Here is a 23,518-nt window from a genome sequence, read left to right on the forward strand (position 1 = left end):
GCCAGAGAGATAGGAGGGAATCCGGACAATGAGGTGTCCTGGTCTCAAGGGAGGGGACGGCTCCGTGAAGGTGGAAGAAAGTGAGCTCCGATGTCAGAGAGAAGACGAGAAGGAGTGCTGCGTAGATCTGCCCAGCCAGGTGTGGGAAGAGCATCCCACCCTTTCCTTTCTAACATTTCTGATAAAATAATAAAGGGCAAGGGGTTTTCTCTGCCTTCAGATTGCCCTCTGTTCTCCCCACGGGCCCAAGATCTATTAACTCCCGGCCAAAAACAGTCATTTGTCAATGAGCCCTTCTCCGGCATTTGACCCCCAGTGGCCACCTCTGCCTTTAAGAAACTCTGCCTCTTTCAGGACTTCGGTGATTGAGCCCTTTTGTGGTTGTTTTTCTCCCCCTCCCCTCCCCCATCTTTTCCTTTTCTTCTTTCTCTCCCTCCTCACTGCCGGCTTTTCTCCAGGCTCAGCGCTCCCGGAATAATTCTGCCGGACTGATTTAATTTCCTTCTTCAGTTATAATTTTTCGGCTGATATTTCCTAGAAATTACAAAATGTGGCTATTGTAGTCGTTCAATACATCATCGCAGGGAAAGAGCCGCTAGTTGTATATGTCCCACATTCAGAATCACACATACAAAGTGCTACACACACCTCATCCATTATTCTCGTCTTCTCCTTTTTCTATTATTTTCAAGTAGCTGTAGGCAGCTTGGTACTCCCAAGCTTCTGGGACCATTGGCAGGAATAATAATGACTTATCCAACTGCAGCAGCAAATCCAGCCACACAGCCACTATTTCTGCAAGGGAGTTGAAAATTGTGTATGGCCCTGCCTGCTACAGCTCACCGCGAGAATATACTCGATCCACCGAGAAGTCACATGGTCAGCACTGCCCATGCAGTGGGTTACACATCATTAGCCACTTATTTCTGTAAGAAAGAGTTCTGCAATTTTATCATATTTCATTGATTCGAAGACTTACCTCCTTTTCACGTTATTTTTTTTTTTTAATGTTTATTTATTTTTGAGAGAGTGAAGGCACGCACAGGCGGTGGAGGGGCAGAGAAAGAGGGAGAATCGGAAGCAGGCTCCAGGCTCTGAGCCGTCAGTGCAGAGCCCCACGCGGGGCTCAAACTCACGAACTGTGAGATCATGACCCGGGCCAAGATCAGATGCTCAACCGACTGAGCCACCCAGGCGCTCCCTTCACGTTACTAACTTCTCAGAAATCGAGATGCGTCTTACACTCAGCAGCACTTCCCTGTTATTGGAATATCAAATAACGATAGGTCTTGCAATCCATGGTATCACTGATTTAACAGAGTTGGGGCATTTCAAGAATAAGATGCAAAAGTAAACTCGTCTCACTCTCAGAGACAATAAGCTCAGGGAGTAACAGACTGGGTTGAAATGTCAGCTCTGACACTTCCAAGCTCTAATAACTTGGAAAAGTTCCTTCATCTCTCTACGCCTCCATTTTCTGATGGGAAAAATTAGAAAGGGTTAAGGGACTAACACTATTTACCCCATAAGGTTTCATGTGGTTGAAGTGCTTAAACGGTGATGTGCTTAAACGGTGCCTCGTGCATGGGAACACTCAGAAGGTCAGCTGCATCCTAGTCCTCCTGCTTTTCCAAAAGGAAAAGCTGTTAGAAGCATAGGAGCAATACTGGAGTCTTAGTTTGAATGGACTAGGCAAATACGTCTTTCATCGCCATAATCAAAAAGAAAGAAAAAATGAATAGCCTGCAATGCAGAGTTGAACAGAGTCATACAACAGGCTAAGGGAACTCTCATGCTTATAAATCATGAGCAAAGTTTCTGTAAGCGATAGATAGGTCTGCACTATTCCTTTATCCCTACCTCACACCATTGACAAATGTATGGAATTGTGTGTTAGGCCCAGATTCACCCCATAGGAGATCTGCCTTCCCTCTGTGACAGTCCAGCCTGGCTTCGCAACCAAGGTAGTCACCTTACTCAGTCAAATTGAGATGTTCACTAAATACTTGAGTTGGTTTTTTTTTTGGTTGGTTGGTTGGGGTTTTTTTGTTTATTTTCTTTTAAGGAAGAAATTATAAAACTGTATACAATATAGTCTGATTTTAGTAAATATACAAAGGCAATAAATAGAAAAGGAACTGTAAAGGGGCACCTGGGGGGCTCAGTTGGTTGAGTGTTAGACTCTTGATTTCAGCTCAGGTCATGATCTCAGGGTGGTGGGATCGAGTCCCAAGTCGGGCTCTGTGCTAAGCATGGAGACTGCTTAAGAGTCTCTCTCCCTGGTGGCTCAGTCAATTAAGTGTCCCACTTCAGCTCAGGTCATGATCTCACGGTTTGTGAGTTCCAGCCCCACGTCGGGCTCTGTGCTGACAACTCAGAGCCTGGAGCCTGCTTCGGATTCTGTGTCCCCCCACCCCCTCCCCTGACCCTCATGTTCTGTCTCTCTGTCTCTCAAGAATGAATAAATGTTAAAAAAAAATTTAATAATATTAAATAATAAAAATAATAAAATTTTAAAAATCTTTTTATTGTATAAAAGAAGAAAATGTGGCTTGTTTCCCACAGTGTTTAGGAGAGATTCTCTTCAGCTGGTGTCCCAGAGGTTATTTTTATGAATTTAAACACACTTAGGAGACATTCATTCGGTGTTTCTGATGAAGGCTATTAAGTAGTTTCCTGCAGCCTATTGCAAGACAGACACAGAGTGATGGCACATTTATGCTAACTAATGAAAAGTTCACTCTAGCAACTCAGTAAAACAGAACTTTCTAAGCAGGCACTGAATGAGTCCCGTGTAGAAGAGGTGAAATAATCAGCTTACACAGACACAGCTTGAGATAACGATTTTCCTTTGGGGTATATAGGAGAATTGTTTTTTTGAAAATTATCTAGCAATGCAAAGCCGTATTCATCTGTCTTCCAGCATGTCTTACCAGATAGACAAACAGCAGTAGGTGAAAACAAGAAATGAACTTCTTTCCTAATCTTGTCTGTGTATTAGTTCCTGCACAAGCAAAGCTGCTGTAACAAAGGGAACCCAGAATAATGACTCACACAATACAGCTAATTCCCCTTTCCTGTGGTTCCAGAGGAACCTTACAGGGCCTTACAGGAACCTGGGCCTTACAGGGCGGTAAGGCGGCCATCTTTCTCATCGCTCTGCCGTCTGGCAGGCTGGCTCACCCTCACATGTGCATTCCCTTTGGGAAGGCAAAGGAGAAAGAAGTAGAAGGCAAGCCCTTCCTCATTAAGGAAGTGGCGTGGAAGTCGCCCACATCACTTCACTCACAACTCGGCAGCGAGGGCTCAGTCACCTACCTTCACCTGCCACAAAAGAGACCATACCTGGGCACCGTAGTCTGTACCTGCTGAAACCCGGGGAGAGGGGTGGACATAACAAAAAGGAAGCAGGCACTTGGCGGCTGGCAGACGATTCCAGTTTCCACCACAGAAATTTTTGATGGCATGTTTCTATCGCGGAACTTTGTATTCTTTTCTGGCCACGCAGTTTCAAAATAGGATTGATAAATACTTCAGGGCAGCAGTGGGGCAGTGCTGGCAGGTACCAGGAGCCAGGAGAGGCAGGGAACAGGTTCTCCCCACAGCCTCTGGAGGGAGCGGCCCGGTGATAGGGATTTCTGACTTCTGGCCTCCAGAAGCGTGAGAGAATAAATTTCCGTTGTTTTAAGCCACCCCGTTGTGGTGATTTTTATAGCAGCCACAGGAAATGAAGACAATGCCATTGCCTTTGACTTCAGTCTCAGAAGTTTTTCATAGCCCTAGCCCTTGGCCAAAACGTTGTGATCCCAATATTACCTATAAATTGGAGTTAGCGATTTGAATTGAGCTGAGCATTTACCTAAGAAAAATAAATCTCTAAATCTCTCTGGGCAAAAGCAGTGGGCTATAATCAGCATTCAGAGTTTCATGAAACCCAGTATAAACAAGGGTGCCTTATTTGGGGAATTTGGGGTTGGAAAGAGGGCCGCAGTTCATTTTCACTCATTAACTCATTCAGTAAATATTCACTGGACACCTGCCATGGGCCAGGCACTGTGCGCAGAATTGGGGAAACAATGAGGTAAAGATAAAGTTCCCCCCGGGGAGTTTGTCTAGCTCAGCTTTCAGTACGAGAGAAAAAGAAAGAAGGCCCGAGACGGAATAAATCAACTTGAGAAGTCCACTTTATACAAAGATGAGGAAAAACACGTGAAATACTTTGTACTCTCCAAACATCTCAATACCGTCCGTGAACAAAACAAGTGTTTTATGAGAAAAGGAAGGCTTCTTGAGAGTGGAAATCGAGCCAGGAGAAGGTCGGCATATCGCCTGACACAGATCATGCCCCCAGGACACACACAGGCACGAAACTTCCCAAAACACAAGATATTATGAGGGGAAAATGAAGCCAGGGCAGATGCACGCGCTTCCCGTTACCTTGGGCTTTGCGAGGGATCTCAAAAGCATATAAAAGACCAAAACGTGTATAGGGTTGCTTAATTTCTACAGCCAAACTCTCTTTAGCAGCTGAGCCAAATGAATTAAAAACTAAATTACCATTTTCATCAATCTAGATAAAACAATTTTTCTCTATTTAAAGCCTACCATAATCCCAATTCTACTATAGGCTTAAAAAGTCTGAAGCTGACACAATTATCTTCAAATATAGAGGGGAGGGAGGTCATAATAATCAAGGGGGCAAAGCTGAATTGCCCAAGGGAGCTGACTACATAATCAAATTATCCAGTTTGAAGGGCAAGTTGTATAATTCAAGACCATAAAGGAAAAGAAAAACCCTCCTGTATCGCTCAGTAAGTTTCCGTGGCTTAATATCTTCGTGTGAAATTGCCTTGATTCTTCATTTCATTTTGCATTTTTAGACACAAATCAGTGGGAATTTTTTCATCGGAAAGTGGCGAAGTGACAAGCATTCTTGCTAAAGAAATCTAATATCACACATCCTGACAAATCTCTTTGGACTTTCCTCACTTCATTCAAAGATTCAGAAGTGTCTGACAGACTGGTGGGCAGGCCAGCAGGAACCTTATTTGCCTGAATAGCTTCCTGGGAAATTCTACCACCCAAGGGAAGCTCTGGAAAGGTCAAGCCTAAGCTGAGCCCAGTAACAATGCCTCCCTGGTCCCAGAGGAAGGGTGATACTGAGTGCAGCCCGCTCTGTGAATTAGATTTGTCCACCAGCCCAGCCCCCACGGACTCAGGTCAGAATCCTAGAGAGAGACATAAAAAACTACAACCGCATTTTTTACTAAAATTTGCTGATCAACGGTAACATTGCTGAAAGGGGGACAGCCAGACATTATGTGTCTCTTAATGAGCTGTGTTTGGGAGTTCTCTGCACCACCTGCCAAGTATTCTTGCCCCCCACCCCCACAAAATCATAACAATAACTGAAGCAGAATCTCATCAAGCCCCTCGACCTCATTATTACCAATCTCCAGGAAACACAGGGAACAGGGGAGTGTGATGAACCACACGATGATGACATAATCAGCCAAATACGGAATGTGAATAATTCCATGGGATGAATGGCCAGCTTCCTTTAATGCACACTTTATAAAAAAAATTTTAATGTGTATCTATATTTGAGAGAGAGAAAGAGAAAGAAAGAGCATGAGAGGGGGAGGGGCAGAGAGAGAGGGAGACACAGAATCGGAAGCAGGCTCCAGGCTCCGAGCTGTCAGCACAGAGCCTGACACGGGGCTCAAACCCCCGAACCACAAGATCAGGACCTGAGCTGAAGTCCGACGCCTAACCGACCGAGCCACCCAGGCGCCCCTAATACATACTTTTTAAAAAAAAATTTTTTTAATGTTTATTTATATTTGAGAGAGAGAGAGAAAGAGAAAGAGAGAGAGTGTGAGTGGGGGAGGGGCAGAGAGAGACAGAGACAGAATCCGAAGCAGGCTCCAGGCTCTGAGCTGTCGGCACAGAGCCCGACGCGGGGCTTGAACCTACAAACCTTGAGATTATGACCCGATCCCAAGTTGGACGCTTAACAGACTGAGGCACCCAGGTGCCCCTAATACATACTTTTTAAAAGGAATAGTGGGAATTATTATAGGTAACAAGAGACTTAAGAGATATAAACAAGTGGACCTTCTTTAGATACTGATTCAAACAAACCATCTGTACAAAGGAGATAATTGGAGAGATTTGAACATGACTGAGAATTAGAAAATATCTTAAGAAATTATTATCGGGTGCCTGGGTGGCTCAGTGAGGTAAGTGTTCGACTCTTGATTTTGTCTTGGCTCAAGGTCATGATCTCACAGTTCGTGAGATCAAGCCCCCTGACAGTGCAGAGCCTGCTTGGGAGGCTCTCTCTCCCCATCTCTCTGCCCCTTTGCTGCTCGCTCTCTCTCTCTCTCTCTCTCTCTCCAGATTAAAATAAAATAAAATAAAATAAAATAAAATAAAATAAAATAAAATAAAAAGATAAGATAAACTAAAATAAAAAACTTTTAAAAGAAATTATTATCCTTTTTTTTTTAATTTTTTAATTTTTTTTTTTTTAACGTTTATTTATTTTGAGACAGAGAGAGACAAAACATGAACAGGGGAGGGGCAGAGAGAGAGGGAGACACAGAATCGGAAGCAGGCTCCAGGCTCTGAGCCATCAGCCCAGAGCCCGACGCGGGGCTCGAACTCACAGACCGCGAGATCGTGACCTGAGCCGAAGTCGGACGCTCAACCGACTGAGCCACCCAGGCGCCCCTATTATCCTTTTTTTTAAGGTATGATAATATTGTGCTTGGATTGGGGAAAGAAGTCCTTACTTCTTAAAGATAATAATGAAATACTGGGGCACCTGGGTGGCTCAGTCAGTTAAGCGTCCGACTTCAGCTCAGGTCATGATCTCACTGTTTGTGGGTTCGAGCTCCGCGTCGGGCTCTGTGCTGACGGCTCGGAGTCTGGAGCCTGCTTCCGATTCTGTGTCTCCCTCTCTCTGTTCCTCCCCTGCTCTCACTCTGTCTCTCTTTCTCTCAAAAATAAATAAAGATTTTTTTAAAAACTTTTTAATAAAAAAAATAATGAAATACTTAAAGGCAAGACGATCTGATGTCTGGGATTTGCTTTAACATATTCCAGTGAGATGGGGGGGGAGGGGGGAGGAAGATGATGTAGAGTACGGTGGGTAGAAAAAAGAACGATAAAATATTGATTACTGTTGCAGCCGGCTAATGACCGCAGGTGATTCAGTGTACTATTCCCTCTGGGTTTGAGTAAGTTTGAGGTTTCCGTAACAGAATTTTCAAAAAGTGCGTGAAGCGCCATTTTACCCTTCCACTCAAACCTCCCACTACCCTTCAACAGAAACCCCCCACCCTAGATATCCTTGCCGTATAAGGATTATCCTCCAACTTAGATATCCCTGCCTAGTTTTGTAGATACACAGCCCTACACTCACTGCACAGCCCTACATCCATACAACACTCTCTTAAATTCTCTCCAGCAATTTTCTGAACCGTCCTTCAAATACCCAGCTCAAATCCCTGCCTCCTCCTCAAAGGTTCTTCCCTGAGGGCCCCCCAAAGATCACAGGCATTCTCTCCTTCTCTGGACTCTCAGAGCACTTCACGTCAGTTGGTATTTATTTGTCATCGTTTGCTTTAATTTCTTGGTTACTTTTTAGTATTTTTGTCTCCCGACTGGGTGTGAGGCTCTTACAGGGCAAAGGCACGTGTTTGTTTGTTACTCTCTATACTCAACAACTTCATGCCAGAATCTGTCCTAAATAATCTTAACTGATTAGGAAATCTTGGAGATGTCTCCTTGGAAAGCCCCAACCCAAAGAATAATACATTGAGACAGAATCTGGAAACCTGAGTTAGTCAGTCCTTGCATGAGTCAGGATTGCAAGTGACAGGGAATTGGAATGTATTAATTCAAACAACTGGAAAGCTGAGGTATAAAGTCAGAGACCTAATGATGTTTTCAGACCCCTCTCTCCCTCCCCTTTTCCCCATCTCTCTAAATTTTGCTATTTGTGAGACCCAGCTCTTATCAGTGGTTTAAAAACATTGAAAAAGACGCACCTGGGTGGCTCAGTCAGTTAAGCCACCGGACCCTGGATTTCAGCTCAGGTGATGATCTCACGGTGGTGGGATGGAGCCCCGAGCGGGGATCTGTGCTGTCCGCACGAGCCTGCTTCAGATCCTCTGTCTCCTTCTCTGACCCTCCCCCACTTGTGCTTGTTCGCTCTCTCTCTCAAAAATAAATAAACATTAAAAAAATAATGAATAGGGGCACCTGCTGGCTCAGTTGCTTAAGCATCTGACTTCAGCCAGGTCATGATCTCATAGTCTGTGGGTTCAAGCCCCACATCGGGTTCTCGGCTGCCAGCACAGAGCCCGTTTGGGATCCTCTGTCTCCCTTTGTGCCCCTCCCCCACTCTCATGCACTCTCTGTCTCTCTGAAAAATACATAAACATTAAAAAAATTTTTTTAATGTTTATGTATTTTTCAGAGAGACAGAGAGGAGTGGGAGGGGGCAGAGAGAGTGGGAGACACAGGATCTGTAACAGGCTCTGAGCTGTCAGCACACAGACCAACATGGGGCTGGAACCCACCAACGGTGAGATCGTGACCTGAGCTGAGGTTGGACTTAACCAACTGATCCACCCACACGCTTCAAAAACAAATATTTAAAAAATAATAAATAAATAAATAAATAAACATTTAAAAAAAGAAAACACTGAAAGAAAGAAAATGTAATTTTTTTTTTCTCCCAACATGCATCTAGAAAAACCTCAGTGAAAGATTCTAATTGGTTCGGATTGCAACTCAGTGCCCATCCTTCAGCCAATCACTGTGGCTAAGGGAAGGGGGTACAAGAATTGGCCAGATCTCGCTCACACTTGATCCCTGTGGCCAGTGGTTAGCCAGACCAGTGAGACCTGCAGGAAGAGGGGGAGTGGGGGTGGGTAGTGAGAGCTACCCCAGGGGAAGGGAGGTACAGTTACCAAAAGAACCGGGGGGGAAAATGCTGGAAAGAACCTGCTTCTACCTCCTCAAAAAAGACCTTCACCACAGCTCTGTTTCTCCTCCAAACAGGTCCCCAGCTAGCTACTTAACATAATTACCACACGTTGTTGCGTCCTTACTGTGCATCAGATAATGCACCAGTGCTTTGTCATGTAATTACAATTACATTTTTTAAATAATATAATGTATATACATTATCTCTAGTTCTCTGAGCAACCCAATCAGGTAAACTGCAAGCTATTGAACCAGTACTGATGCAGTTTTATATCTGGCATGTGTTTAGCCCCTATGTAATAGGTTTTAAATAAGCATGTTTTAGTTAATACATTTGCTTAATTAATTAATGTGTGGGTGAGGAGTTCCCCTGTAAATTCAAGGCACAGCTATTTGGACTTCAAATAAAAGCACAGAATGTGAGGACCGTAAGAGGTCACTGAAATCTAGGCTCAGTTTGCAAACTTTTTGTTACTGATCCACAACAGGATAGTCAAGTAATTGAGATTAGCATTTAGTAGCTTTTGTAGCAATTTGGCAGATTAAATTTATGTGTTGGATTAGTAATAAAGAAAAAGTTACACTTGCATTTTGCATGCCTTTGCTTTTTAAGTTTATCTTTCTAATAAATTTATTTTTGATGTCTTTTACCAAGTATCAGTCCAAAATGGATTGGAATTTTTAAAAAAACACTAATTATCTGCCAGAGATCATTTTAGTAGCATGGATCTCATCTAAACTTCCACTCAGAGCAGGAGACTTTTCTCTATTTCTGGCCAACTAGCTTGTTTTTAACACTTTCCAGTGGAACATTCACACCATCTAATTCCCACTTGCAGATTGTTTCATAACTATTTCTGATCTGACCTTGGAAAGTTCTCTATCAGAGAAGAAAACAGACTTTCTCAGCTCAGAGTGGAGTTGGTGGGGGGGCGGGGGGGGGGTGGTGCGTGGTGGTGACAGCCTTCAACAAGATGGAAATTTCACTGATCTGATTTCTCAGGCTCAGTTTTCTCATCTGCAAAATAAGAATTTTCCATTTCTGACATTTTATGATCCCACTATTCCTTCATGAGATTTTCTATCCCTCTGAGATATGAGGCAAGTTTCTCTCTGAAGAATAGTCCACTGCAGCCCTGTCCCTTGAAAAAAGATCCATTTTTGACATTTAGTGACTTGATTATATAGTTAAGGGACATCTCATGTATCATTTATATGGGATAAATAATATTATACTATCCAAAAATCCAAATAAAACAGAGTTTCTGTAGGGGACAGATGTCTGCTTTCCTATACATCATAAATTTAGTAATAATAATAATAATAATATAGCTAACCATTATTGGGCACCTATTGTATGCCAGCATTGGGTTAAATGCTGTACATAAATTATTTCATTTATTTATCAAAATAACACTTAAGCTAATGCTATTATTATTATTATTACTACTACTATTACTACTACAAGTTAAGAAACTTGTCCAAGCTATGTTGCTAAAGAGTCAGTGGGCCAAGATTAGAATTGTGCTGATGTGAACCCAAAGCCTACATTCTTAACCACCGTAACATTAGAAGGAGGGAAATGAAAGGCGTAACAATTGAAAAATAGTGAAGTGTGGCTGATCTTCATATACAGGTATCATATTTCTTACACGGAAGCTTAGGATCCCAAAGGCACAACAGACAAAGATTCCTGGCCTTCTTAAGACATAGGCCCAGAACTGGCAGAACATTGATTCCACCACATTTTACTGATTAAAATGAGTCACGGGGCTATCCCTAATGGAGTGGGTCCACACAGGAGTAATGGTTCACTGGGGATCATCTTTGGACATGAGCTACCTTGTCAATAAGCCAATAGAGAAATGATAAGATAGAATACTAAAAAGTACCCCATTAAGTCAGAGAACACAGGAAGGAGAGGAAAAATAATAACGAAGCATAGATAGAACTAAAAAAAATGGCCAGATGATAGATTTAAACCTAAGCATTTCAATAATTACATTAAGTATAAACAGACTAAACACTCCAACTGTAAGACAGAGATTGTCCAACAGACAAGATTTAAAACAAAAACAAAACCCTACTACATGCAATCCATATAGAAACCCACTTTGACATTAAGACATAAATTTAAAAAACGATCAGAAAAAGATATAGAAAGCAACCACTAGTCACAAAAAAAGGAGGAATGACCATATTAATATCAGCCAAAGCAGACCTCAGTTTAAGACATATTATCAGAAACAAAGAGACATTCATATTGACAAAAGGTCAATTCACCACAATAATATAGTGATTTCAAATGTGTATGTATTTATAAATTTATAAAGCAAAAACTGATAGAACCAGATATATAAAAATCCACATTTGCTATATGAGATCACAACACTCCTTACTCAGTAACTGATAGAACAAGTGTCTGAAAATCAGTAAGGATATAATAGAACTCCACTAACAAAAATCAATCAAAATAGCTCAGCTGACATTTATGGAAGCTACATCTAACAACTGTAGAGTACAGCCTTTTAAAGTGACTTGGAGCATTCATCAGCAGAGATCATATGCTAGGATACAAAATAAGTCTCAATAAATTCAGAAGAACTGAAATAATAAAGAGTACACCTTATAACTATAATGGAATTAAGTTCAAAATTGATAACAAAAAGAAATATGTGAAATATCCAATTATTTTAATACTAAGAAACATACTGTAAAATAATGTGTGGCTCAAAAAAGAAACTAAAAGATTTTTAAATATTTTGAACTGAATGATATTGAAAGCATAGCATATCAGAAGTTGTGGGATGCAATTGCACCTAAAACTAATACTATATGCTAATTATATTGGAATTTTTTAATTCTGAGTAATTTTAAATTTTAAATTAAAAAAAGTTAATAAGAAAACCAAATTCTCTTGCTATCATGTGGGTTTAAAACAGTAATAGATGTCTTATATTAACTTTTAAGTCAGCATCAGTTTTAGGGGGATAATGTCCATATTCTTTTATTTATTTTGGATCATAGGACCAAGAATTTGTCATTAAAGTTACAAAAGCAAAACAAAAACAAAACAAAAGTTGTAGGATACAAACTAAAGCAATGCTTAGGAAATATATAAGTTTAAATATTTATATTAGAAAAGAAGCTTAAAATCAACAATCTATGCTTTCACCTTAAGAAGCTAGGTGAGAACCAAAAGAGCCACATAAAAGTAAGAAAATGAAAAAATAAAACAAAACAATATAAAAACAGACATCAGTGGACTACAAATAGGCAAAGAATAAAATGAAATAAAAACTTGGTTTTTGGAAAAGATAAAGAAAATTGATAAACCTCTAGATAGATTGATCACAGATAAAAGAAGATAAAACACAAATTATCATATCAGGAATGAAAGAGTAAACACTATGAATTCTACAGATATTAAAAAAATAAGGGAACATTATGAAAACATTTATGCTCATGAATATGACAAATCAAACAAGAAAATTTTCTTGAAAGATATATTCCCAAAAGTAACACAAAATAAATAATCTGAGTAATTTTGCATCTATTAAAGAAGTTGGCACCTGGGTGTCTCAGTTGGTTAAGCATCCAACTTCGGCTCAGGTCATGATCTCATGGTGAGTTCGAGCCCCGCATGAGGCTCTCTGCTGTCAGCACAGAGCCCACTTCAGATCCTCTGTCTCCCTCTTGCTCTGCCCCTCCCTGCTCACTCCCAGGCTCTTGTGCTCTCTCTCTCAAAAATAAATAAACAAAGGGGTGCCTGGGTGACTCAGTCAGTTAAGCATGCAACGTCAGCTCAGCTCGTGATATCACAGTTAATGGGTTTGAGCCCTGCATTGGGCCCTGGGCTGACAGCTCAGAGCCTGGAGCCCGCTTTGGATTCTGTCTTTCTCTCTCTCTCTCTCTCTCTCTCTCTCTGCCCCTCCCCTGCTTGTGTTCTCTCAAAAATAAATAAACATGAAAAAAAAATTTAATTTATAGAAAATAAATAAATAAGTAAATAAACATTAATTAAAAATAAAGATTTTAAAAAAGAGTTGAGGGGCCACTGGGTGGCTCAGTCAGTTAAGCATCCGACTCTTGGTTTCGGCTCAGGTCATGATTTCACGGTTCATGAGTTCAAGCTCCACACTTTCAGCATGGAGCCTGCTTGAGATTCTCTCTCCCCGGCTCTCTCTGCCCCTCCCTCACTTGCTCTCTCTATCTCTGTCTCTCAAAATAAATAAATAAACTTTAAAAATTAAAAAAAAAAAAGGGTTGAACTATTTTTAAAACATTAAGTTAGACATTTTAGTAAATGTTTAAGAAACATATGTAATAAATTAACTAATAATATGTCATAGGTTTTACTGCAATTAAAACTTTAAATACAGGGGTGCCTGGGTGGCTCAGTCGGTTAAGTGTCCGACTTCGGCTCAGGTCATGATCTCACGGTCCGTGAGTTCGAGCCCCTCGTCAGGCTCTGTGCTGACAGCTCAGAGCCTGGAGCCTGTTTCAGATTCTGTGTCTCCCTCTCTCTCTGCCCCTTCCCTGTTCATGCTCTGTCTCTCTCTGTCTCAAAAATAAACGTTAAAAAAAAAATTTTTTTTAAACTTTAAGTGCAGAAAATGAATTTTCCATAAAATGCACACATGCAGATTCTAGAGCTTACCTTTTGACCTAATAATTCTATTCCTGGAATTTTAGCCTAAAAAATATAAAATTCATAAATTGTTTATATACAAAAATGTTCATTATAACAATTTTTATAACGATAAAAAAGTGGATTCTGCCTAGATGTCCAACAAAAAGTAAATCAGAGTTCAACCACAGAACATATACATAGAAGTATATGATATATGGAAAGATTCAAATAAGGAGAAAATAACAATTGCTAACATTTACTGAGCACTTTTTGAAAGCCAGGAATGGTATTAAAAGCTTCACACAGGGGCACCTGGGTGGCTCAGTCGGTTAGCGTCCGACTTCAGCTCAGGTCATGATCTCACGGTTCGTCAGTTCGAGCCCCGTGTTGGGTTCTGTGCTGACAGCTCAGAGCCTGGAGCCTGCTTCAGATTCTGTCTCTTTCACTCTCTGACCCTCCCCCTCTCACACTTTGTGTCTGTTTCTCAAAAATAAAATAAATAAACATTTAAAAAAAATTTAAGCTTCACACACATTAGCTCATTCCATCTTCCTATTAGAAAAGTCCTATCATTGTCCTCTTTTTAGAAATGAGAAAGGAGTAGAAAGGTTACTAGCTTGACCAACATCACACAGAAACTAAAGAGGAAACTGGCATTTGAACCCAGACAGTGTGACTCCAGAGCCTGCACTTAACCACTGGTTAAGTAAAAAAATATAGGATGCAAGATTATAGGAAAAGATCATCTCTCTTCCGTTTTCAAAAAAGGAGAGGGGTACAGAGCGAAAAAATGCAACAGAAGATTGACCATGGTTTTCTCTAGATAGGGAGAGCGTGGGTTTTTTTCCTTTCCACTTTCTGCATATTCTAGTTTTTCTAGATAGACATCTATCACAGATATTCATTTAATCCCCTTTCTAGTCCTTTCTTATGCCTGGTCTTTTGAGTTCAAAAGGAGATTGCCCTCCTCCAACTCTGCCCTCCGAGCCCACATCTGGGAGGATTGGCCGTGTCAACCATGCTGTCAGGCAAAATTTACAGTGAGACAGTGTTAGAATTTAGTCCTCAAAGCTGAAGACTCATCCAATTTGCCTACACAAAGCCCTTCTCTCTAGTCTCACTTTCTGTGACCCTCTCCACGGCCCCCCTGCTCCATTCCCTTTTCCAACTTAGGAATCCCTTTAAGGAAAACCACCTAATGTAATTCATCTTTCCAGCCCTCAACAAGCCTAGAGCAGTGCATCACATATAATATCATTCCCACATAATATAACAAATAAAAACTTGAAAGCCAAGATGTTACGATCAGAAGAAAGAATTTCCCAGAATAAAAGATGTGACTATACACTTCAAAAGAGAGGAGGGTTTCTCTGACCAGTTGCATCAGATCGGGCTCCAAGAAGCCATGAAAGTAAGTAATGTCTTAGTCCTACAGTGCCCATTGTGGTGCCCCGCCCACATCCCCTCTGGTGGGGTGGGGAGCAGAGAGGGCAAGAGAGCACAAGCATCACTCCTGTGGCTGTTGGGAGTGTTGGCAGCTGAAGATCGTAGCTGAATCTGCAACCCCTCCCCAGAGGAGGGCCACAGCCAGTGATTGGCTGGCGACCTGGTACAAAGACCCAGCCCCCTTCCTCAACTTGGGACGACTCCAAAGGTCCATCCCAGCTTCTGAGCTCTCTTGGGATCCACGGAGACTGCATTCGTTGTTGTCACTATGTTGCAGCTCAACTCCTCCCTCTGTTCAACCTGCTTCCTTCACTTCTCAAAGCTGTTGTTACCAAGAGCACTCCTCAGTAGAACCTCTGTGCACAAATCTCCATCTTGGAGTCTGTTTCTCAGAAACCTGACCTACCTGAAAGAAGCTCCAGAAAATAGCAGACCCTACCAGGGCCTGGTTGTTAATAACACGAAGATGTCTGGGGTAGGTTGAGGCCAGGAATTCAGCCAAGTGGGAGGACTCTCAAGAGATTTCCAAGTCTTTTGAAGGCAAAGAGCAAGTTGAAGAGGATGGGGAGGGGGCGTGTTGGGCTACAAGTGCAGGAGGGGGTGAGCAAGTGATAGATATAAGCAGATAAAATCTGCTAGGTAAAGTGGCCAAAGAATGAGCAAGCCAGTTTTAAATTACTCTAGCAAGGTGGTTGGTTAACCATGACCCCAAGATGAAGACGCATTTTATACCGCCTGCTAGAAATCCAATAGTGGTCCCAGGGGTGTAGATTACACAGCCACAAGGTCAGAGGCTTCAAGAGAAAATTGGCCCCTAATTGAGACAAACAGAGAAATGCTGGGATCGCCTCTCAGAACACCCCATAAAGACTCTGGTTACAGTAAGCGTTCACCAGGAGATAATATCTTTTTCCCATTAAATCCAGGTGTGAGCCAGAATCTCCAATAATCCCCAAAATTGCTACTGACACTTACCTACCTGGCACACCATCATTTCACACCAGTCCGCCAACACGTGTGTGAAGCACCAATGCTAACTGCCTCTGTGGCTGTGTCATGAAACCACATCCCTTTAGCTAATTGGACCCCTAAAGTTTTCCAAACCCAGTGTCTAAGTCACATGAACATTTATATCTTGTGTCCCCAGCTTAGATGTTCCACACACTCACAGGCTGGTCCAGCAACAACCCAGGGCCTGCGTGACTGAAATCTGCTTATCCGGATGGGACTACGGCCCTTCTCAGCCACTGGTTACCCCTAAGGCAGCCAGAAGTTTCCAAAGCAGACAAAAAGCAGAACGCTGAGAGAAGGTAGAAGAGCAGGAAAGGTACCTGGTGTGCAGGTAAGGTGATCAGATCCTATCAATCAACCTAAAATCAGCCAACCCAACCGCAATCCAAAACGTTAAAATCAAATACCCTTTGACCCCCACTTTCAGAAATTGACCATAGAGTTACTGTTGCATATGTGTACGAGAATATTAAGCAAGGATAGAGACGCTCTGTGTCACCAAGATGTCAGCTCGAGTCACCCACTGTCTTGGGATCCATGCAAACCAGATGAAAGCCCCATAGAGGACCAAAGCACCCCTATACCCACCTCCCAAGAATTCCTCAAATTCCCAGTACATCTTCTATTCTTCTGGCCATTTCTAGTTTCGAATTCCTGCCTCTACATTTTGCTGTTTCTTTATCTCCACTCTGAAAACAGTATCATGTGAGCGGCAACCCCTTATACCGAGATTCCCTCAAAATCAACCACTGGCAAAAACAAGCAAACTTTTACTAAAAGTATGTGGGTCAACACTCACAGCAAATAGCTCGGCTCACATTGTATTCATTCTTGTTCTTAAGTCACCCTGTCTAGGGAAAATACACTAAATTTTCCTTTACTCTTGTATTTACAATACTTCTGACACCAGAAGAGTGGGGTTTTTCCCACACCAACCAATTCTCTGACAACAGAATTCTGACAACTTAATTCAGTTCTGACGCTCTATCTAAAGTTAGCGTCAGATCCCACGAATTAAGGTTCCCACAAGAATGCCCACACTTCAGATGCCCATCTTAACTCCCACACTGTTACCAACACTTCTAAACAACTAGTTCGTTATAAGTCAGGGTTCCCGTGGGGCACCTGGATGGCTCAGTTGGCTGAGCATCCGACTCCTGATTTCGGCTCAGGTCATGATCCCAGGGTCGTAGGATCGAGTCCCACGTCAAGCTCTGCACTGAGCATGAAGCCTACTTGGAATTCTCTCTTCCCTTTCCCTCTGCCCTTCCCCTGTTTGTGCTCTCTCTGTCTCTAAAAAATTTTTTAAATAATTATTTAATGTTATAAAAATTAATCCATCAGGGTTCCTATGACCTCCTCTTCAGGTTTAATTTGCTAGGATGGCTCACAGAACCCAGGGAAACACTTACGTACAATTACTGGCTTATTATATAATAAGGGATATGATAAAGGATCCAGTTGAACAACCAGATGAAGAGGTACATAAAGAGAGGTCCACAAGAGTCCCCAGCACAGAAGCTTCTGTCCTTCTGGAATTGGAGGGGGCCACCCTCCCAGGACACAGATGTGTTTACCAACCCAGACGCTCTCTGAATCCTCTCTGAATGTTCAAGGATTTTGATGGAGGCTTCATCGGGTAGGCATGATTGATAATATTAACTCAATTTCCAGCCCCACTTCCTTCTCCAGAGAATGGGGGGTGGGGGGGAGGCTGGAAATTTCAAGCTTCTAATCATAGCTTGGTCTTTCTGGTGAGCAGCCTCTATCCAGAAGTGCACTGGGAGTCACTTCATTAAAACAAAGCTACACCTATGATCCAGAAAATTCCACAGGATTTAGGAGCTCTATGTCAGACACTCCAATACTCCAGAAATTACAAGTGTTTTAGGAGCTCTGTGTCAGGAACTGGGGTCAAAGACCAAATATTAGCAGGAACCGGGGGCAGAAACCAATATTTCTTATTATTTCCCATACCCCCAGCAGGTTTCTCACTGGTTGCCTTGTTCCTTGCAACACCCAGTCCTCAGCCATCCCGGGTTTCAGTGAACGTGTGCCCAGTCCCGTGCTAATTACTTTACATACATTAGCTTGTTTTGTCCTCACAGAAACCCTATGAAAAGAAAATTATTTTTACTGTAAAGAAACCAAGGCTTAGCAAAATTATATCATTTATCCAAGTCATATGATGTATTCACTAAGGGATTGGCTAAGCTGCTATAACAAAAAGACCTAAATATACACTGGGTCAATAAGACAGAAATTTCTCTGTCACATGACAATCTGGATGTGAGAGGTAGGTCGCTTTGCTCATCATGTAGCTTCCGAACGGGTTCCAGTCGTTGCCATTGCCTGGCCAGTGGCAAGGATGAGAGAGAGTTAGAATCAAATGTCACTAAGATAATCCAGAAGTTGCACACATCAGCTCTGCCCACATCCCACAGATCCAAATTTAGTCACATGTCCAGAGCTAGCTGGGCCAGACAGCCTGTAGCTGAGATACTGTGTGACCAGCAAAATCTCCAGAACATGCTTTTATGGAACAGAAGGAGAGGAAACGCCTACTGGGGAGAGTTAACAGTCTCAGAACACCAATTAATAAGCAAAGAGCTACAAATCCTGGTCCGTTTGGATCCAGAGCCTTCTTTTTTAATCACATCAAAGCACTTTGCTAAAAAAAAAATTTTTTATGTTTATTTTTATATTTGAGAGAGAGACAGACAGAGCATGAGGCGGGAGGGGGCAGAGAGAGAGAGAGAACCCCAAGCAGGTTCCACACTGTTGGCACAGAGCCCGATATAGGGCTCAAACCACGAACTGTGAGATCATGACCCGAGCCGAAGTTGGACGCTTAACTGACTGAGCCATCCAGGCATCCCTCAAAGTGCCTCTCTAAATACTTGAAAAACTTTCTTTCCTTGGCGTCTGCAATTTTCCCCGGACTGTTCCTGCTGAGGCTTGATGGTGGGGATCCTGCTCCCTCACCCTCTACTCTGTCCCACCACCTCTCCCCTCCTCCGTGACTCTTCCTAGCTCCTCACGTACAAAATTATCCCGTGGTTTCCCTATACGCTGCTCACACCTTTGTAAAGAGTCCTTCTAGCAAACTATCTGCAAAGTCTTTGCTCTCCGTGTGCCATCTGCTTCCTGCCAGAACCTTGACTGATTCTCCTCATTCATGGTCCACCCTGCAGGGCAGTGTCAGACGAGGCTTTCAGGCTCATCGGAGTGAAATATCTATAAAACTCAGAAATGTGTCCTGCCAACATTGATCTGCCTTCCTCAACAGAAGCTCCAAGGGGACTGCGACCCTCTCTTTTATTGTTTATTCTTAGAGACCAGTGCAACATCTAGCATATAGTAGGTTCACTAAATATTAGGTATGAATGAACACCGAGCCCTACATATAGTAATTTCACAACAAATGTGCGCTTAAAGATTAACTGAACGGCTCCAATCTTGTTTAGAAAGCGTTAAACAGTTCCTTATGAAGCCATAGATTTTCTTTTTTTCTTTCTTTTTTTTTTAGAAAACACACTGTGCAATATGCACTTTATTTAGCTGTGATGTTCCGATAATTTCAAATCTTCTTGCACCTTTATAGGTTTTAATACTTCCTGTCACTGCAACATGTTCGCCAGATTTTTCAGTCCCCCTGTGTAAGGCTTTGAAGTACAGTATGATTGAAAATCTGCAGTTTGAACTTGAACAAAATTTGTAGTAAACAGATTACAGACAATTTCCTTTAAATGTGCTCTTGGAAGCTAGGAATGCATGAAGCACATCAGAACGAGAAATTTACCAAGAAAAAGACATGAGATTCAAATTTTCAGTATGAAGCAAATACTACCATACTTCATTAAGTCTACGATGCCCTTGATCTTTAGATATCTATGTCGCACTAAAAGAGAGAAAACAGTACCAGTTAAACTCTGACACAATGCTTTTTTATCACTGAAAATTATTATTATTTTTTTTTTTTACATATGGACAAAGGTCTTTGAGACTTATTTAGTCATAGAGTTTCATTATATATCACCCAGAGTCATGGAGTTTCATTATATATCACAATGCATTTTGGCTATTACAATAACTTTTGGTTTCAATGCCAAATCATACTGAAAGTATTTTGAAGACATTGTAAATGACAATTAAACGCATATAACTCAGTTAAAGTGACAGCAATATGGATAGTTATGACCAGATTCCTTCCACCACATTATAGCTGCAACTTGGATACCAACAACTATAAGATACATCTTGATTTCAGAGACGTTAAAATGGGGGGTGGGGGAGGGGATTAAATGTTGATATCAAGGAAATATGGGACTTAGCCCAGAAGCAAGATTCAGGAGCTAAGTCCCATATTTCGTTGATTGAATCATTTGTAAATCTATGTCAGGGAGGGACGGAGAAAGACAAGGATTGGATCAGGGAGACAACAATTAGAAAATGCAGGGGTGCCTGAGTGGCTCTCTCAGGTAAGTGTCTGACTCGATTTCGGCTCAGGTCATGATCTCAGGGTCCACAAGACGGAGCCCCTAGTGGGGGTGTCAGCACAGAGCTTGCTTGAGATTCTCTCTCTGCCCCTCCCGCTCCCTGCTCTCGTGCACACATGCTCTTACAAGGTCTCTCAAAATAAATAAAGACACATTTAAAAAAAGAGAAACTGCAAGTGTTCGCAAGTTTCCAATTCACTTTTCGCAAGTCAGTTGACAAAGCACTTATTTTTTAAAAATCACTCACTAAATACTACACATTAAATATTTGCTTGTTAATGATTGCTTAAGGTGAGGTTGAAACCTGAATGGTCCCGTGAACTAATCAACAGAGAGACAAATCTACATCACAGGGAATGCTCCAAAATACCAAGTAGAAAATGCTTCATGTTCAAATGCAAGCCTAGGTGTTTACAGAATTAACCCTCAAAAAGATGAAACATTTTTATATTTGAGTCCTTATGAAGTTTTTCATATTGCAAAGTACTCTTTCAGTTACTTTATTTTGAACTACAAAGCACGGCAGTTCTCTGCCTCTCTCTGACCTTAGCTCTTCTAATAGACAAGACTCAGTTTTCTTAAGTAATCAATGATCTGGTAAAGACAGAGGAAATTATTTTGGTAGGACACAAAATCTTTGTTTTCTAGCCAGATTACTTACAAAGTAAAGGGAAAAACATTTACATTCTCTGATCAAAAGCAGACAAATCGCTCAAGAAAACTTTATTCCTTTAAACAGAGAGAAAACCAAATTTTAATTTTGCACCAGCTTTTCATATTAAAATTCATTTAGCTTAATTAAATTCACTCTAACATTAGCCAGCTGAAGTACACATCAAAATTTCTTTCCATAGATCCTTTCTCCACAAACCTTCTACAACTTTCTTTTTCACATTCAGATTTTTTTTTTTTTTAATCCTTACTTTCGAGAGCAAGAGAGACAGAGCATGAGCAGAAGAGGGGCAGAGAAAGAGGGAGACACAGAATCTGAAGCAGGCTCTAGGCTCCAAGCTGTCAGCACAGAGCCCAATGTGGGGCTGGAACTCATGAACCGCGAGATCATGACCTGAGCTAAAGTCAGATGCTTAACTGACTGAGCCACCCAGGTGCCCCCACATTCAGATCTTGTCCTATGTGTTTCTTCTTTTCCCTTCTGAAATAACCAAACTCACTTTAGGACAAAATTATTTTCCCTCAAAAGAAATGCATTTCCTTTACTCATACCTTCTTTCGATAAAAACATATATCCTACTTTCCTTGTATTACAGAGATGTCTCCCTGATTATTTCTAGAAGTTCTAATTACATACATTAGAATTTTTAACCCTTAGAAAGCTTTAATGTCCAGTGAAAACTGAGAAGTAAGCAATTGTAAACTCTCTTTTACATTAGCATTCTTCAGCTTGGCATATCTATAAATACATTTGTAATATCGAGACACATATGCTTTCTCATAGTAAATTTTTCATTTTTTAACTTTTTATTTTTTTTTAACTTTTTATTTTTTAATGTGTGGCACAAAACATGTTTTTTGCTGCTTGTTTGTTTTTTGTTTTTATTTCTGGCACAAAATGTTTTACTAATAGACTTAAACATCTTTTTTTTCCTTTAGAGAGAGTGTGTGTGAGCACAAGTTGGGGAGGGACAGACGGAGAGGAAGAAAGAATCTCAAGCAGGCTCCACACCGAGCACAGAATCCAATACAGGGCTTGATCTCATGATCCCGGGCTCATGACCTGAGCTGAAATCAAGAGTCTGCCGCTTAATTGACTGAGCCACCCAGGCACCCCAATGGTCTACATATTTAATGACTATCCATCATTTAATTTAAATTACCAAAACTTTACATTTTTTTAACGTTTATTTATTGTTGAGAGAGAGAGAGCACAAGCAGCGGACAGGCAGAGAGAGAGAGAGAGAGAGAGAGAGAGAGAGAGAAAGGGAGACACAGAATCTGAAGCAGGCTCCAGGCTCTGAGCTGTCAGCACAGAGCCCTACGCAGGGCTCAAACCGACGAACCATGACCTGAGCCAAAGTCAGACGCCCCACCGACTGAGCCACCCAGGCACCCCAACTTATCAAAACTTTAAGGTTTCAGGTTACCAAAAAGATTTGAAGAAACAATGTTAAAAATTCACCCGAAAGCTTTTATCCCACTTACATCCATTTGATTCACTCATGCTCAACAATTATGTTTAGATTACTTACAAAAATGTTATCATAGCAAGTTACTTCCTCACTAATAAGTTTTATAACAGAGATATCATTAATTTGACTTGTAAACACAGGTAGAATAAAAGTATATCTACTTTTATGTAGTAGGTCTACATTATTTTTAATGTCAGTAAGTCTAAAGACATGTCTATTTCAGTGAGGCCAACAAACTTAAACTAGCTTATTTACTAAAGATGATCTCAGATCACATGAACTGAACAGTATTTGGGTTAGTTTTTATTATATTTCCAAGAATTTTATGAATCTGGGGCGCCTGGGTGGCTCAGTCGGTTGAGCGTCTGACTTTGGCTCAGGTCGTGATCTCGCGGTCCGTAAGTTCGAGCCCCACCTCGGGCTCTGGGGTGACAGCTCAGAGCCTGGAGCCTGCTTCCGATTCTGTGTCTCCCTGTCTCTGCCCCTAACCCACTCGCATTCTGTCTCTCTCAAAAATAAATAAAAATTAAAAAAAGAATTTTATGAATCCATAACTCATTTAAGACCTTAATTTTCTTTAAACTAAATAGAGCTTTTTACAAATTGATTTTGGTAATATTACCTGGAAGTTGAAAATATCATACATCTATAATGGATGATAGACAAATGGATAGATGATAGACAAATGGATACATAGATAGACAGATGCATAGATAGATAGATGATAGATAGACACACAAACATGCAGACAGATGCAAACAGGGACGTTACAGCTTTCATTC

General features: G+C 41.3%; 1 non-coding gene across 1 annotated transcript; it reads left to right on the plus strand.

Annotated features, from left to right (window-relative positions):
• Positions 1-23,074: 23,074 nt before the first annotated feature.
• TRNAQ-UUG (transfer RNA glutamine (anticodon UUG)) lies at positions 23,075-23,159 on the plus strand. Its single transcript has one exon. It is a non-coding gene; the product is annotated as a tRNA-Gln (tRNA).
• The last annotated feature ends 359 nt before the right edge of the window (positions 23,160-23,518 follow it).

The sequence above is a fragment of the Panthera uncia genome, chromosome B4 (assembly GCF_023721935.1).
Source record: "Panthera uncia isolate 11264 chromosome B4, Puncia_PCG_1.0, whole genome shotgun sequence".
NCBI classification, from domain to species: Eukaryota; Metazoa; Chordata; class Mammalia; order Carnivora; family Felidae; genus Panthera; species Panthera uncia.